This window comes from Mus musculus, chromosome 4 (genome assembly GCF_000001635.26).
Source record: "Mus musculus strain C57BL/6J chromosome 4, GRCm38.p6 C57BL/6J".
Taxonomy (NCBI): Eukaryota; Metazoa; Chordata; class Mammalia; order Rodentia; family Muridae; genus Mus; species Mus musculus.
Window position 1 is genome coordinate 37,176,492 of NC_000070.6, and position 16,140 is coordinate 37,192,631.

Below are 16,140 nucleotides of genomic sequence, written 5' to 3' on the forward strand. Positions count from 1 at the left end.
AAAAGAATGAATTTATGAAATTCCTAGCCAAATGGATGGACCTGGAGAGCATCATCCTGAGTGAGGTAACACAATCACAAAGGAACTCACACAATATGTACTCACTGATAAGTGGATACTAGCCCAAAACCTAGGATACCCACGATATAAGATACAATTTCCTAAACACATGAAACCCTCCCCTCTCCTTTTCTTCCCTCTCCTCTTCTTCCTTTCTGTTCTTTTCTCTCACTCCTCCCTTCCCCTCCCCTCCCCTCTCCTCCCCTTCCCTCCCCCCCTTCTTCCTTTCTGTTCTATTCTCTCATTCCTCCCCTGCCCACCCTTCCCTCCTCTCCCCACCCCTTCCCTTCCCTTGCTTTCCTTTCCCGTTCCTTCTGTTCTCTTCCCTGTGCTCTCCGGCCCTCCCCTTTCTTCCCTCCACTTCCCTTCCATGCCCTTCTCTTCCCTTCTCTCCCCTCTCCTTCCCTTTCCTCCACTTCCCTCCTTTTCCTTCTGCTCCCTTCTCTTCTTCACTCTTCTCTACCCCTTCCTGTGGATCCCTGTTCCTTCCTTCTCTTCATTTTCTTTCTCTATTCTGCTTTCATTCCCCTCTTTCCTTCTTTTCTTCAAAAAAACATCTATCTTGGTATTTCCTTGGTTATATCATCCTTTCTGTACATTTGTATGTGTATGTGTTTCTGCACATGCACACATACACACACACACACACACACACACACACACACACATATATATATATATATATATATATATATATACACACACACATATGTCTCTATTTTTCTCTCTACCTCTGTCCAATCTATAAATGTCTTTCTATCTCTCTCTGTATATATGTACATATATATATATATATATATATATATATATATATATATATATATACACACACACAATCTCTACACACATACACACATATGTGTGCATGTATGTATGTATGTACATATATTATTCATCTCATCCACATATAATCTACTTTTTATTTTCTTGACGAAATGTACTTTCAAATTCCTATGTCCATGCTTTCAATTCTTTACTTTAGAGTAAGATAGAAGGAGTTTTAAAAAGTAGATGAAAAGCTTCTATATTGTCTTGAAGTCCTTTAATGTACAGAAAGACCCGGCTATTGTGGACTCAGTAATACCCTTGCATCTAAGTGTTGGCTAGAGGAACTGGTTTCCATCCTTAGGACCAGGAACAAACACTGTCAACAGCTGTCAAAATTAGATGGGTTTGTGGGATATAAAGCTCAGGCAGAACTGATGCTCAGATAACAGTAGCCTTGAAAGATAAGGATCTTATGTGGAGGTCAGGTATATGACATAAATGGAGGTAATGTATAGGTCATATGTAGAGATAAGATATAGGATACATGTGGAGGTAATCTGTAGAAGAGATGTAGAGGGAAGTAGTTGAGGAACCAAACTGCTCCATTTTCCTTTCTCTGTGTATTACTATTTAATTATTACTTTTCTTCTTCCTCTTCTCTTTTTGCTTTTGTTTTGTTGTTTTGTTTTGTTATTTTGTTTTTTTGTTTTTTGTTTTTGTTTTTTGAGACAGGGTTTCTCTGTGTAGCCCTGGCTTTCCTGAAACTCACCTTGTAGACCATGCTGGCCTCAAAATCAAAAATCTGCCTGCCTCTGTCTCCCAAGTGCTGGGATTAAAGGAGTGTGCCACCACGCCCAGCTACTACTTTTCTAATAACGAAAATGAATGATAAAGTGAGAGAACATCAAGAGTGAATTATATTGAGTTGCAAAAATTAACTATGTGGTTGTTGGGATTAATTTAAATCATAACATTCAAATAAATAAATATTAAGGAATATGAAAAGATAAAATACTTGTGGAATCTCTAAATTCTTGTTAAAAGACATGAAAACTTATCACACAATTTCATGGAATATACAAATAACAACCACTAAGGTTCATATTCATGCAGCTACATGTGTGTGAAAGGAATACACAGGATAGTACTAATAACAGAAAAAAAAAAATCCAGGGTATTTCAACATTTGTATTTTCAGTTTACTATGTATACTGAAAATGTATGTATAGCACGACTTGTTTTTTTCACTGATCATTAAGTAAAAATTACTGTTTATGAGTCTGACAGTGGTTATATTCCGCAGTAGGACTGTAAATAAGACATTTTTGATAGTTGCTTTAAAACTAAAAGAAGAATGAAAAGACAACGGCACCTTGTCTTTTTCTTTTGTGATCACAATTGGCTTAATCTTTGCACAATCATTTCTTAAAATAATAAGAAATGCCTAAAATTCTTAAAAATTAGATTTATCGGGGTATGAGTTGTTAACAGAAAGGTTTGTGGTTTGAGTCAAGCCTTCAATTGAGAACCAGAGAGTACACCCCTTCTGCATTGCTATTCTTCGATTTTAAGTAGCAAACACACCTGTTTCTTCCCACTGTTTGCAAACCTACTGTAAACTTGAAGTAACCTTTGAAGTGTAAGTAGAATTTCCAAATCATCATTCATTGTGTATTTTAAATTGTGACTTATTTATGAAAGTTCTAATGACTCAGAAGAAAAGTGCTACATCCCAGTAATAAAACTGCGGCTCTAGCATTTCCAACTTAGCTGAGACTGGGGAATACTGAATATGTCAATGCAGGAGATGCATTATTTAATTATATAAATAATTTGCTAGTGCAGCCCAAACAACTCACAATATATTTTGTGACTGACACATATCATAAATGATGGAACAAAATAGAGAAGAAGAAATGAGGAATGAGTTATCAGTTTCATTGGTGGCTTGTTGGCACGTTAAGACTTTCTTTTTCCTTTTAGGAAACCGTAAGGATAATTTGAATATCAAGTGATTATTACAACCAGTGAAGCATGATTCAATGTGTACAAAGGAATATGGGTTTCTCTTAATTCTCTATGCTGATTCTTTTTTTCTAAGCTTCATGTGTCAAGTGATTAATCAATCTCATCTGGATGGAACTTGAGAATATCATCCTGAGTGAGGTGACTCAGTCACAGAGGAACAAACATGGTATGTACTCACTGATAAGTGGATATTAGCCTAAAAATTCAGAATACCCAAAATTCAATTCACAAACCATATGGAGCCTAAGAATAAAGAAGACCAAAATGTGGATGCCTTAGTGCTTTTTAGAAGGGCGAACAAAATTATCACAGGAGGAAATATGGAGACAAAATGTGGAGCAGAGACTGAAGGAAAGGCCATCCAAAGACAGCCCCTTCTGGGGATCCATTCCATATACAGCCACCAAACCCAGACATTACTGTGGATGCCAGGAACTGCTTGCTGATAGAACCCTGATATGGCTGTCACCTGAGAGTCTCTGCCAAAGCCTGACAAATATAGAGGAGGAAGCATGTGGACAACCATTGAACTGAGCTGGGAATCCCTAATGGAATAGATGGAGAATGGACTGAAGGAGCTGAGGGGGGTTGCAGCTCCATGGAGGGAGCAACAGTGTCAACAGGCCAGATACCCCGGAGCTCCCAGGAACTGGACCACCAACCAAAAAATACACATGAAGCAACCCATGGTGCTGGCCACATATGTGCCAGAAGATGGCCTTGTTGGACATCAGTGGGAGGGGAGGTCCTAGGGCCTGAGGGTGTTCAATGCCCTAGTGCAGGGGGATGCCAGGGCAGGAGGATAGAAGTCCGCGATGGTAGGGTTGGGAAAGAACTCTCATAGAGGAAGGGGAGGGAATGGGATAGGAGTTTTTGGAAGGGAAGAACTAGAAAGGGAAAAACATTTGAAATGTAAATAAAGAAAATAACCAAGAAAAAATAATTTAAAAAAGCAAAGAAATCATTTAAAGACTGTTCATATTTATGTATGTCACACTTGTTAGTGACCCTAAGAAACATGAAACAAATTTTCTAGATTAGTGAGCAAGTGCTCCACATGGCTCCTGGTGAATGTAGAAAAGATAATCAGATATCCTGACTCATCCTAGAGGATTCTCTACTTCCAGAGCAATTGGTAACCCTTCCCCCCATGCCCTCCGAAGTCTCAGAGTTGCCCGCTGGGAGCCCAGTGGACTCAGGACCCATCAACCACCAACCCTCCTACCCTCCGAATACCATTCCCTTCTGTCCCTTCTGCCAGGTCCTTTCTGCTGGGTCAGACTCCTAGCTGGTCTGCTCCCTTGAAGACACAATATCCTTTCGCATCCTGTAGAATCAACTCCATTCAGAGCAGTTGGTAAGACACCACTCCCTACCTGCCCCTGAAGCCCCAGAGCTGCCCACTGGGAACCCATCACCCACCAAAACCCCTCCCCCCCCAATACTGGTCCCCTCCTGTCCCTTCTAATTCAACCTTTCTGCTGTGGCAGACTGCAATCTGGTCTGCTCCTGTGAAGGCATCATATCCTGACCCATCCTAGAGGGTCCACTGTACACAGAGCAGTTGATAAGCACCATAACCCCCACTCTAAGTCTCAGAGCTGCCTGCTGGGAGCCTGGTAGACTTGAGACCCATCACCCACCAAAAACCCCAATTCCTAAATACAACTCCCCTTCTGCCCCTTCTGCCCCTTCTGCCCTGTCCTTTCTGCTGGGGCAAACTGCTAACTGGTCTGCTCCCTTGAAGACACCATATCCTGAGAAATCCTAGAGGATCCACTGCATACAGAGTATCCATATCCTAAGCCATCCCAACAGATTCTCTGTATTCAGAGCAGGAGGGCAACTGACCCCACAGCCTGAGGCATCCCAGGAGATCTGCTGTATGCAGGGCTACAGAGCAACTGATTTCCAGTTTGTTTGCTTCCCCGAAGACACCACAGCTTGAGCCATGCAGGGCAACTCACCAGACAGACTGAAAGCCTGCCTGGAACTCTGCTACACACAGGGAAACAGAAACCACAGTCCTTAGGCACTCTCTGGAGAACCTCTTCACAAAGGACAATAGCTTGACTGTTCCACTGAAGTCCCAACAGTCTGAAGTCCCAGGAGATCTACTGCAGCCAGGGTAACAGATCAGCAGCTTCTCTGCCTCTCTGAAGAGCCTCCAGTTGGAAGGCCCCACAGGTTGTCTGCTACAGCCAGGGCCACAGGCCTACCAGGAGACCTGAAGCACCTCAGGGACAAAAGAGGCAGACTTCAGACAGAGTCACCCAGACCAGAAAATACCTTGCATAACCAGATTTCAAGAGGCAAACATAAGCAACAGAAGCCAATATACATGGTCATCATCAGCACCCAGTTCACTGACAACAGCAAGCTCTGAATATACCAACACACCTGAAAAATCATGAATATGTCCTAAAATCCTATCTCATGAAGATAATAGTGTCCTTTAAGGAGGATATCAATAACTCTCTCAAAGAAATACAGGAAAACACAGGTAAACAGGTGAAGCATTTGAATAAAGCAATCCAAGACCTAAAAGTTGAAGAAGAAACAAACAAACAAACAAACAAACAAACAAACAAATAGAGGCAAACTTGTAAATGAAAAACCTAGGAAAGAGGCCAAGGACTACAGATGTAAGTATCACCAAGAGAATACAGGAGATAGAAGAGAGAATCTCAGGTATAGAAGTTACCATAGAAGAGATTGACACAACTGTCAAGGAAAATTCAAAACATAAAAAACTCCTAAACCAAAGCATCCAGGAAATTCAGGACAATATAACAAGACCAAATCTAAGAATAATCCGATTAGAGGAGAATGGAGATTCCCAGCTCAAAGGATCTGAAGATGTCTTCAACAAAATCATAAAAGAAAACTTCCCCAACCTAAAGAAAGAGATGGCCATAAAAGACAAGAAGCCTATAGAACACCAAATTAATGGGACCAGAAAATAGAATCCTTTGGTCACATAAGCAATATACTAAACATACAGAACAAAGAAAGAACATTAAAAGCTTCAAGGGAGAAAGGTCAATTAACATAAAAAGGTAGACTTATTAGAATTGCACCAGACTTCTCAACAGAGCCTGTGAAAGCTAGAAGAGCCTTTTTGTAGGGCATGCAAACTCTCAGAGAATGCAAATGCCACCCACCATACTCTACCCAGCCACATATATGGAAAAAACAAAATATTCCACGCCAAAACCAAATTCAAACAGTATATATCTACAATCTAGTCCTACAGAGGTTTCTAGAAGGAAAACTCCAGCACAAGGAAGGTACACACACCAATGAAAAACAAGATATTGAGCATCTCACAACAAAGCCAAAAGGAGGGAACCTCAAGTACTTAAAACCACTTACAAAAATAAACATATTAGGAACCAACAGTCATCTCTTGTTAATATCTCTCAATATTAATGGACTCAACTTACCTATAAAAAGACATAAGATAACAGACTGGATAGTCAAACAATATCCAACATTTTATTACATATAAGAAATGCACCTCAAAAACAAAGAGAGATAGTACCTCAGAGTGAAAGGATGGAAAAAGGTCTTCCAAGAAAATGGTCCCAAGAAACATGCTGGAATTGCCATCCTAATATCCAGTAAAATAGACTTTCAACCAAAAGTTATCAAAGATGATGAGAAAGGACATTTCACATTCATCAAAGGGACAATCCACCAAGAGAAAGTCTCAATTCTGAACATCTATGCCCCAAATGCAAGGGTATTCACATTAATAAAAGAAACTTTAGTAAAGCAAAAAATGCATATTGAACCCCAAACAATTATAGTGGGAAATTTCAATGCCCCACTCTCACCAATGTACAGGTCATTGAAACAGAAACTAAACAGAGACACAGTGAAACTAAGAGAAGTTATGAAAGAAAATGAATTTATCAAATATCTACAAAATATTTCATCCTAAATCAAAAGAATACACCTTCTTAGCATCTCAGGTTACCTTCTTCAAAATTGACTCAAAATAACACAACATCAACTGATACATACATGAAGATTAAAATAATCCCATACATCCTATCATATCACCATGGCCTAAGGCTAGTCTTGAATAAAAGCAAAAACAACAGAAATCCCACATACATGTGGAAATTGAACAGCACTCTACAAAACAACAACTTGGTCAGAGAAGAAATAAAGACTTCCTGGAATTTAATGAAAATGTTGACATCTCATACCCAAATTTGTAGGAAACAAAGAAAGCAGGGATAAGAGGAAAATTCATAGCACTAAGTGCTGTGTTAAAGAAACTAGAGAGATGTTATACTAACAACTTAACAGTACACCTGAGATCTCTATAACACAAAGAAACAAACTCACCCAAGAGGAATAGACAAAAGGAAATAGTCAAACTCAGAGCTGAAATCAACCAAATAGAATCAAAGAGAACATTACAAAGAATCAACAAAAACAAAAGTTGTTTCTTTGAGAGAATCAACAAGATAGATAAACCCCTAGACAAATTAAATAAAGGGCCCAGAGGCAGTATCCAAATTAACAAAATCAGAAATGAAAAGGGAGACAACAACAGAAATGGAAGAAATTCAAAATATTATCAGATCCTACTATAAAAAGCTATACTCAACAAAACTGGAAAACCTAGATGAAACAGATGTTTTTCTAGATAGATGCCACATACCAAAGTCAAATTAAGAGCAGGTAAACTGTCTGAACAGGCCCATATCACTCAAGGAAATATAAGTCATTAAAAATCTCCCACCCAAAAAAACCCTGGGTCAGATGGATGTAGTGCAGAATTCTACCAGTCCCTCAGAGAAGACCTGATACCAATATTCTTCAAATTATTCTACAAAATAGAAACAGAAGGAACACTACCTAACTTGATCTGTGAAGCCACAATTACTCTGATGCCTAAACCACACAAGGGCCCAACTAAAAAGAAGAACTTCTGATCAATCTTGCTTATGAATATGGATGCAAAAATACTTGATGAATATATTTCAAACCTAATTCAAGAACACATCAAAACATCATTCTCAATGGCCAAGTAGGCTTCATCACAGGGATGCAAGGTTGGATCAATATATGAAAATCTGTTAAAGTAACCCACTATATAAACAAATTTAAAAAATCAGACAACCATCTCCTTATATGCAGAAAAAAATGACAAAGTACAACACGCCTTCATGATAAAAGTATTGCAGAGATCAGTAATTCAAGGCACATACATTAACATAATAAAAGCAATTTACTGCAAACCAACAGCCAATATCAAATTAAATGGAGGCATACTTGAAGTAACCACACTAAAATTGGGGACAAGACAAGGTTGCCCAATTTCCCCATATCTATTCAATATAATACTTTAAGTGCTTGGTAGAATAATAACACAACAAAAAGAGATCAAGATGATACAAATTGGCAAAGAAGAATTAAAGTTATCACTGTTTGCAGATGATAGGATAGTTACATATGCCACCCGCAAAATTCTACCAGAGAACGTCTCAAGTTGATAAACAACTTTAGCAAAGTATCCAGATAAAATTAACTCAAATAAAACAGTAACCTTCCTTTATACAAATGATAAACAAAGAACTCAAAAAAGTTAACAGGACCATGGGCCCAATTGAGGACGCCTTAGTCCCACTTGCAAGGGAGAAGAAAGCAATCACAAGTGGGAAGGTAAGGAGAGACCTGGGAGGGAACCTAGATGGAGGTCAAGAGCTGGGGAGAGGGGAAACTAATCTGGTATTGTGTGAAAGAAAAGGACTGAAGACTTGAGGGCCAGCAGAAAGAATGGAAACAGGCAACTTTTGGATATAGGATGTACGGGGGATCCTCCAGAAATTACCAGAGACCTGGGAGGTGAGAGATTCTTAGGCCTCAAATAGAGGGACCTTAGATGAAATGCCTGACATTAGGGAGAGGGAACTTATAGAGTCCACCTCCAGCAGGAAGACCGGGCATCAAGTGAGGGAGGGGGTTGCCATCCCACAGTCAAAACTGACTCATAATTGTTCCTGTCTAAAAGAACTGCCGGAATGGAAATGAAGAGGAGCCTGAGGAAAAGAAGGTCCAGTGACAGGCCCAAAGTGGGATCCAGCTCAAGGGAAGTTCCCCTGACACTATTATTGAGGCTATGGAGTGCTCACAAAAATGGACCTAGCATGACCCCACTCCAGAAGACCCAGCAAGCAGCTGAAGAGTCAGATACAGATATTGGCACCCAACCAATGGACAGAAGCAGCTGACCCTGTGGATCTTCTTCCTGAAAGAAGCTGAGGAGGAGAGTGACCCTGAAGGAGGACCAATATTCTCAATTAACCTGGACACCTGCGATCTCTCAAAAACTGGACCATGAGCCAGGCAGCATACACCAGCTCATATGAGTTCCTCAACACATATACATCAGAGGTTGCAGGGTCTGGAATCAATCAGGGATGATCCCTCAACAGACTAGAGGTCCCAGGGAGTTTAGCAGTCAGGTGGGGAAAAGGGTGGAGACATCCTAGTGGAGACAGAGGGGTGTGGAGGAGATACGGGATGTGAAACAATTAGAGGGTAGACTGGGGTACGGGGAGTGGGAATAAAATATTGAGTGTAAATAAATAAATAAATAAATAAACAAATAAGAAAAGATAATCTGTGATTTGAATTTCGCAGTACTGGCTTCAATACCCTTTATTACAATTCTTTGAGTGTCTTGAACTTATTATTTCTCCCTTTTCAGTTCCTTCCAGATATACCCACTTCTCTCCTGTCCCGAGTTTTCATCTCTTATTTTTTCAAAAAATTTATTGGAAAAAAAATCTGCATGATGGCATGCAGTGAGACATGATGCTGGAAAAGGAGCTGCCTTCAGATTAAGTGTAAAACTCTCAGCTCCTTTTACAGACTCGTGTCTCCTTGCATGCCATCATGCTTTCCACCATGATGATAATGAACTAAACCTCTAAAATTGTAAGCCAGACCCAATTACATGTTTGCCATTTTAAGATTGGCATTGGTCATCGTGTCTCTTCATAACAATAAAAACCTAAGACAGATGATCATAGATATCAGACAGATATAATGTTATGAAATTTAATATTAATAAGTGTTTTTTCGTATGGTCTTAGGCAACCCCAGTGAAAAGGTCATTAAACCACTCAGAGGGGACATGACCCATAGGTGGGACCTATTGCCATAGGACCAAGAGACTATGGGTCACAAAGATAGTGCCAAATTGCCTGAGGCTGTACACTCCCACACTGCCCGCAGCAATTTGACATTCTGATTATTTCCTATCATTGGCAATATACTAGCACAATGGTGACATATAGCTTGTGGGAGTAACTAACCAATTTCTGATTTAATTTTTTTTAAACTTTTTTTAAAAGAATTTTTCTTTTCTTTTTTTTTATTACGTATTTTCCTCAATTACATTTCCAATGCTATCCCAAAAGTCCCCCACACCCTCCCCCCCCCACTCCCCTACCCACTCATTCCCATTTTTTGGCCCTGCCGTTCCCCTGTACTGGGGCATATAAAGTTTGCCTGACCAATGGGCCTCTCTTTCCAGTGATGGCCGACTAGGCCATCTTTTGATACATGTGCAGATAGAGTCAAAAGCTCTGGGGTATTGGTTAGTTCATAATGTTGTTCCACCGATAGGGTTGCAGATCTCTTTAGCTCCTTGGTTAAAGAATTTTTCAGGAGATGGAACCAAGAAACAGAGACAAAAAATCCTAAAGACATCAATAAAATCAAATACTTCTGGCCCTGATATAAACAAGTAAGTAAGAAAATAAACAGATAAATAAATAATTCCTAATTATATTCTGTTATTCTCATAGATCAGAGGCTTGTTTCCCATAAACAGAGAAGTTTCGTCTTACAGATATGAGATTAAATACAGAGATAACAGCCAGACATTATGCAAGAAAAAAAAACAAAAACATGGTACACTTAGATCAGAGTGGGATGTCTCTATCACGGAACCCTGTGGAAGAGGAAGTGGAAACAGTGGGAACTGCTGGGTACAAGTTATAAATTTCAGTGTAGTATTTTTGTATTTGTCTCTGATCCTTGTCCCTGCTCTTGGATCGTATATTTTCTGTTAGTTTACCTTGTTCAACTTCAATATGATATGCTTGTTTATAATATTATATTTTAATTTGTTATATTTTGGTTTTATTTCGTAGATTTCTAATATTTTCTATGAAAGACGGAAAGGGAGTTGATTCAGATGGAAAGGGAGGTGGGGATTTTAGGAAAAACTGGGAGGAGTAGTTGGAGGGGAAAATGTAATCAGGATATATTATATAATTATGCTGCCCATATATTATTTTTTAATTAAATTATTTTATTCATTTACATTCCAAATGTTGTCCCACTTCCTGGTGCCCTCTCTCTGAGTTCGTCCCATATTCTTGAAATTGTGGCCTTTCCACTCTTTGGGAATACTGGCTCACCCCTTTTCAGCAGATATTAATCAACAATGTTTCCTTGGGTAGACTTGGTTAGACTTCATTCCTATATTATATATGCTAGGACTGGGTCTGGTTGGAGGCTAGATTTGATGTGGGTTTTGTGTCTGCTTGTACACGTTGTAGACTCATATGTGCAACCACCAGTTATCACACTTAAATCTTATGTTTTCCTTCCTACATAATGATTGCTGAATTTGAGATGAGAACGTGTGACAAATTCAACATTTAAGGCTAAGCTTTCTGTAGGTTCTCATTCTCAACACAGTTGCCAATTGTAGGTCTCTTTATTAATCACTGTCTACAGCAAATAGAAGCTTCTCTGTTGGGTTTGAATATTAGTATAAATATAAGTCATTTTGAGTTATTTTAATACAATTTCAATTTAGGATAATAAAAGTACTATTTTCTATTCTGGGTTCTATGATCACAGAGTTTTGGTCCCATTTATGCATTTCATGTGGCAAGCAGTGTTTAAATCCACTTTAACCTGCTAGTTAACTCTCAGGATCACGGTATCACTATTTTCCCAATAGTCTTGTCTTGATTGACCATTCATTTCTGTAGCTCACAGGGTTTACAGCTGGGTAAGTTGGATGAATAATTTTCTCCTCTAGTGGTCCATATAGTACTTTTCAGAACTAAGAATAAAGCATCCAGATGAGCACCACCTTGAACAACATGAACAACATCATGTTTAGGAGTTAAGTGTGTGATATGTTTAGCAGTAGGGCCTTACCAACCATGCTCTGGAGAATAAAAAATGCATTGGCAATAGTTTGTAATGCTTGAGGGCATGTAGTTAGTCAAGAGATAACAAATCCAAGAATAAGCAACTCAATTCAGATGTGATTTTTTGGTTTCATTTGTTAGGTTTCTTAATTTTTTTACCTGTTTTTTTTACCTGTGGTGTCTAGTAGTAGACACTCACACACACACACACACACACACACACACACACACACACACAGAGAGAGAGAGAGAGAGAGAGAGAGAGAAATTATTGATCAATACATAAAAATATTTATCAAACTTACCCAGCTGTAAAGCCTGTGAGCTACAGAGATAAAAGCCCTACCATGACAACCCCACTGGTATACTACAATCATCATGAGAATAAGTACCCACTTCAGAGTAGATATAAGTACTGCTCACCACATGAAACACATACGCAGGATCAAAATGTTACCAAACCTCTGGGATCATAGAATCTAGAATATAAACAAGTACTTTTAGTATGCTAAATTGAAATAGTATTAAACCAACTTGTAATGCCCTTTATTTATAGTAAAGTCTCACACAATAGCCAACTTTATGCACAGTATCACACAGTTTACCATCTGAAGGTTAATAAAGTATATCCAGAGTAGTTTTATTTGAGATGTTGTAGATAAATCTAATTGTCATTTGAAACATGAGTATCCTGTATGTAAGCAAACTATTTTATTAGGACATTGAAAACATTGTGCGCAACAGTCTACCACCATGAATAGAAATCCAAATTATGCCTAGCCCTGTTTGTAACACATGTTCAAAGGCACTCATCACAGATGTGTGGGTCAATGCAGCTAGCACTGGCAAAAGATTCTCAGGTTGCAGGGCTTCTTTTCCCTTGGTGCATAGTGCCATAACATGACCCTAAGTGGGCACATTTGACCTGTGATTATATGGTCAATGTCTCCTTTTTCCCTTTGGCTAGAGATGTGCTAAATCTTTCTGGTGACTTCAACTGTGCTCTCACCCTGCTGGTTTAGTTCTTGATTGCACAAGACAGGAGAAGCTGAAGAGGAATTTATGTTTCAGTGGATCCATCTGAATACCCCTTCCTGTCTTCTGGAGCAGGGAAAACTAGGTCAAGTTAATTAATCAGCTTGCTTATTTCCCTTCTGCAATAAAACCAAAGAGGGTAGAGTGTGAGTGTGTATTTATCTATTCATGGAAATAATTCTACATGATCAGAATCAGAAACTATATTTAAGAATTTATGAATTAACTTTAATAGATGAATCAAAACAGCCAGTTGCACCAGTTGGGCTGAGAAAAAGGAAGTCCTTAGGAGTGTTGCTGCTGACTACAGATTAACCTAGCTTTGTATTTTCTTATATGAATCATTTGCTAATGGTTAAGCCCACATTCATCCCCAATTCTTTATAGATATATAGGAACTCTGGTATCTATGTAAGGGACGAAATAGTGTTTGTTTTATCTGTTAGGCTGTGCTCAAGCTCTTAGATTGAAAGACAGTTTATTGTTGTGCAAATGTTAGTACTTTGATGCTGTGAAAATTACTGTCATTAAAATATAGTTTCATTTGCCTTTTGTTGTGTTGTGTGTAGGAATGAAGTTTTATAGCTTTATACATTTGAAATAGAATCCAGATCAACTTCATTTTTATAGGATATTTTGACAGTGTATACAGATGACCCCTGCTTTGTGATTTCTCATTTTCATGATAGCACTAAATAATACTCATTTAGTGGAACCCATATTTAAGAGTTTAAATTTTGTCTTTTCTCAGACTAGCAAAATACTGCTTAATATTCTCCCTTCATTGCAATAGCACTCATGAGCATCAGCTCTGATCAGCTCTATGAATTTGACAAGAACCTCAAAGTTCTGCTAGAGATAGACTATGTTACCAAGTCCCTACATAAGCTCAGTAAAATGAGTGATGCATCTTCAATTAACAATATTATTAGCATTTTGTAGGTTTACCAGAATGTAAGCCCCTATAATTTCAAGTTATTGTGAACAATGCAGATGTGCTCCGCAATTATGTTACACACTGTATTTTCATGAGAAGCTTCACTCAGTAACACAGTTCACTTTTCTGTTGTCATTCTGACTTCTCTGTATACATCCACACTTTTGTCAGTCTTTGGATTTTGCCTAAAGAGTACACAGATATATTTTTCTTTTGAATTATTGAAGGTGTATTTCTTTGAACTTCTGGTATTTAAAAAATGGTTTTGACGCAAACCTTAAATTACTTGATATTAATTTAATGTATCTTTTTTTTTAAGCCTTATCCTACCATAGCAGGACATTTGCATCACAAATAATGAAACACTCCTAAAAGTAACTAAAGATTAAATTCTACACAAGTAACAAGAGAAGTATACTAGATTTTTATGTGTGTGTGTTAAGATTAATATTTGGTTTCTTCTCCCCTGTGCCCAGTCATCCTTTTAAGTTTCACTTCTAGGAGGTCCAAATGCAATACCAGTTCAAAGTCCAGAAAAATAATATTTTCAGAAAGGATTAAAAATCTGATTCTAATAGCTTTTGTAATAATATGAAATTCCAAATTCACCAGAGCATTTTTGATGAACAAAGTAGAAGAATTTAGATTACCTGACCAAGACTTATATTAGCTTATAAAGTTGGAGCAATCAAGAAGAATATGAGATGTGGTGTGAAGGGTGGTAAATAATTATGTAATTTGATGTGATGTAAATAAATGTGATGTAATAATAATGTAAATTTTTGAATTTTTTTCTAAGCTGAAAGAAAGGAAGTATTCAGGATATCACACTTTTGTTTGAATATTATGGCCTGGTTTCCCTCATTACTTCTATTTTACTTGTCTCATCTGTTCTTTTGTTGTCCTCTGTAGATGAATATATCACTTGGTATTCTTAATCTGCAGCAATCAGAAACAAGGTTTCTCTTCTATCTGAGTGATTATGTGCAGCAAATTGTCTTTCTCTTAAGAGTGAACGCCTTCGAATAAAACATTGTATTCTGCAACTTTCCACAAGATTAAAGCTCCTTTGGCTCTTTGTAAACATTGTGTCATGAAGTGATTTAAAGTTTATAAAGAGGTGAAAACTTGACACATGAATCCTCTTTCATTTATAGTCAAATTTCCCTAATATTTTCCATTTTCATTTTAAGTAAGTACTTTATTGGGTGTATGTGTATATAAAGTATATGTTTATATCTATGTTTGTGAATTCGTTCATATGTATGTGTACTATGACAGTCCTGTTGAGGATAGAGAACACACTCATGTGTTGATCCTTACTTTTGTTTGAGGAAGCGTTTCTCTTGTGTTGCATTGTGTATTCTAGGCCAGGTGGCTCAGAACTTTCTTCCCTCTCCAACTCCCATCTCAGCATAGAATTACTGGTAACATGCAAGTTCAGACAAGCATCTAAGACTAGAACTTAGGGCCTCAGACTTGTATGGTTCTGGTTCATCCACTGAGCCCTCACCCTAGCCATAAACATTAACACTTTTGATATATTATTTTTAATATTTTTCCCTATGTGCTTATGTCTATATTTTATATGTATATGTATATTTATAGATATTGTGTACATATATTCTTATGCTTACATGAAGGCATGCATGTGTGTTCATTTTGAGACTACTTTATAAACATAGCTATGTAATTTTTTCTTTTAAAATTTTGAAGAAATTTACAGGTGAGATACCATTTATTGTTTAGTATCTTAATATATATTGCTGTGAACATGTATATTTCTTTATCTAATCAAAATAAATTATACATATAAAAATTAATGTACAAAATCATTATTAAAACTAGAGTCTTCTTTAATTGCTAAGTAATAAATGTAAATGTTTTGTAACTTTATATTTCTAGTTATCTTTATTACCTCCATTTTCAAGTTTTTCAGACTCACTTATATTTTCCTAAGTTTTAACATGATTATGTAAGATAGTCAAATTTAGTAAAATTCACTACAGCTGGTACTTTATAACAAATACCCACACCTTTTTTGGTAACATGATAAATTTCATATTTTTCCTGTGGTAAAATATAGATATATTAGAAGATTATCATAAACAT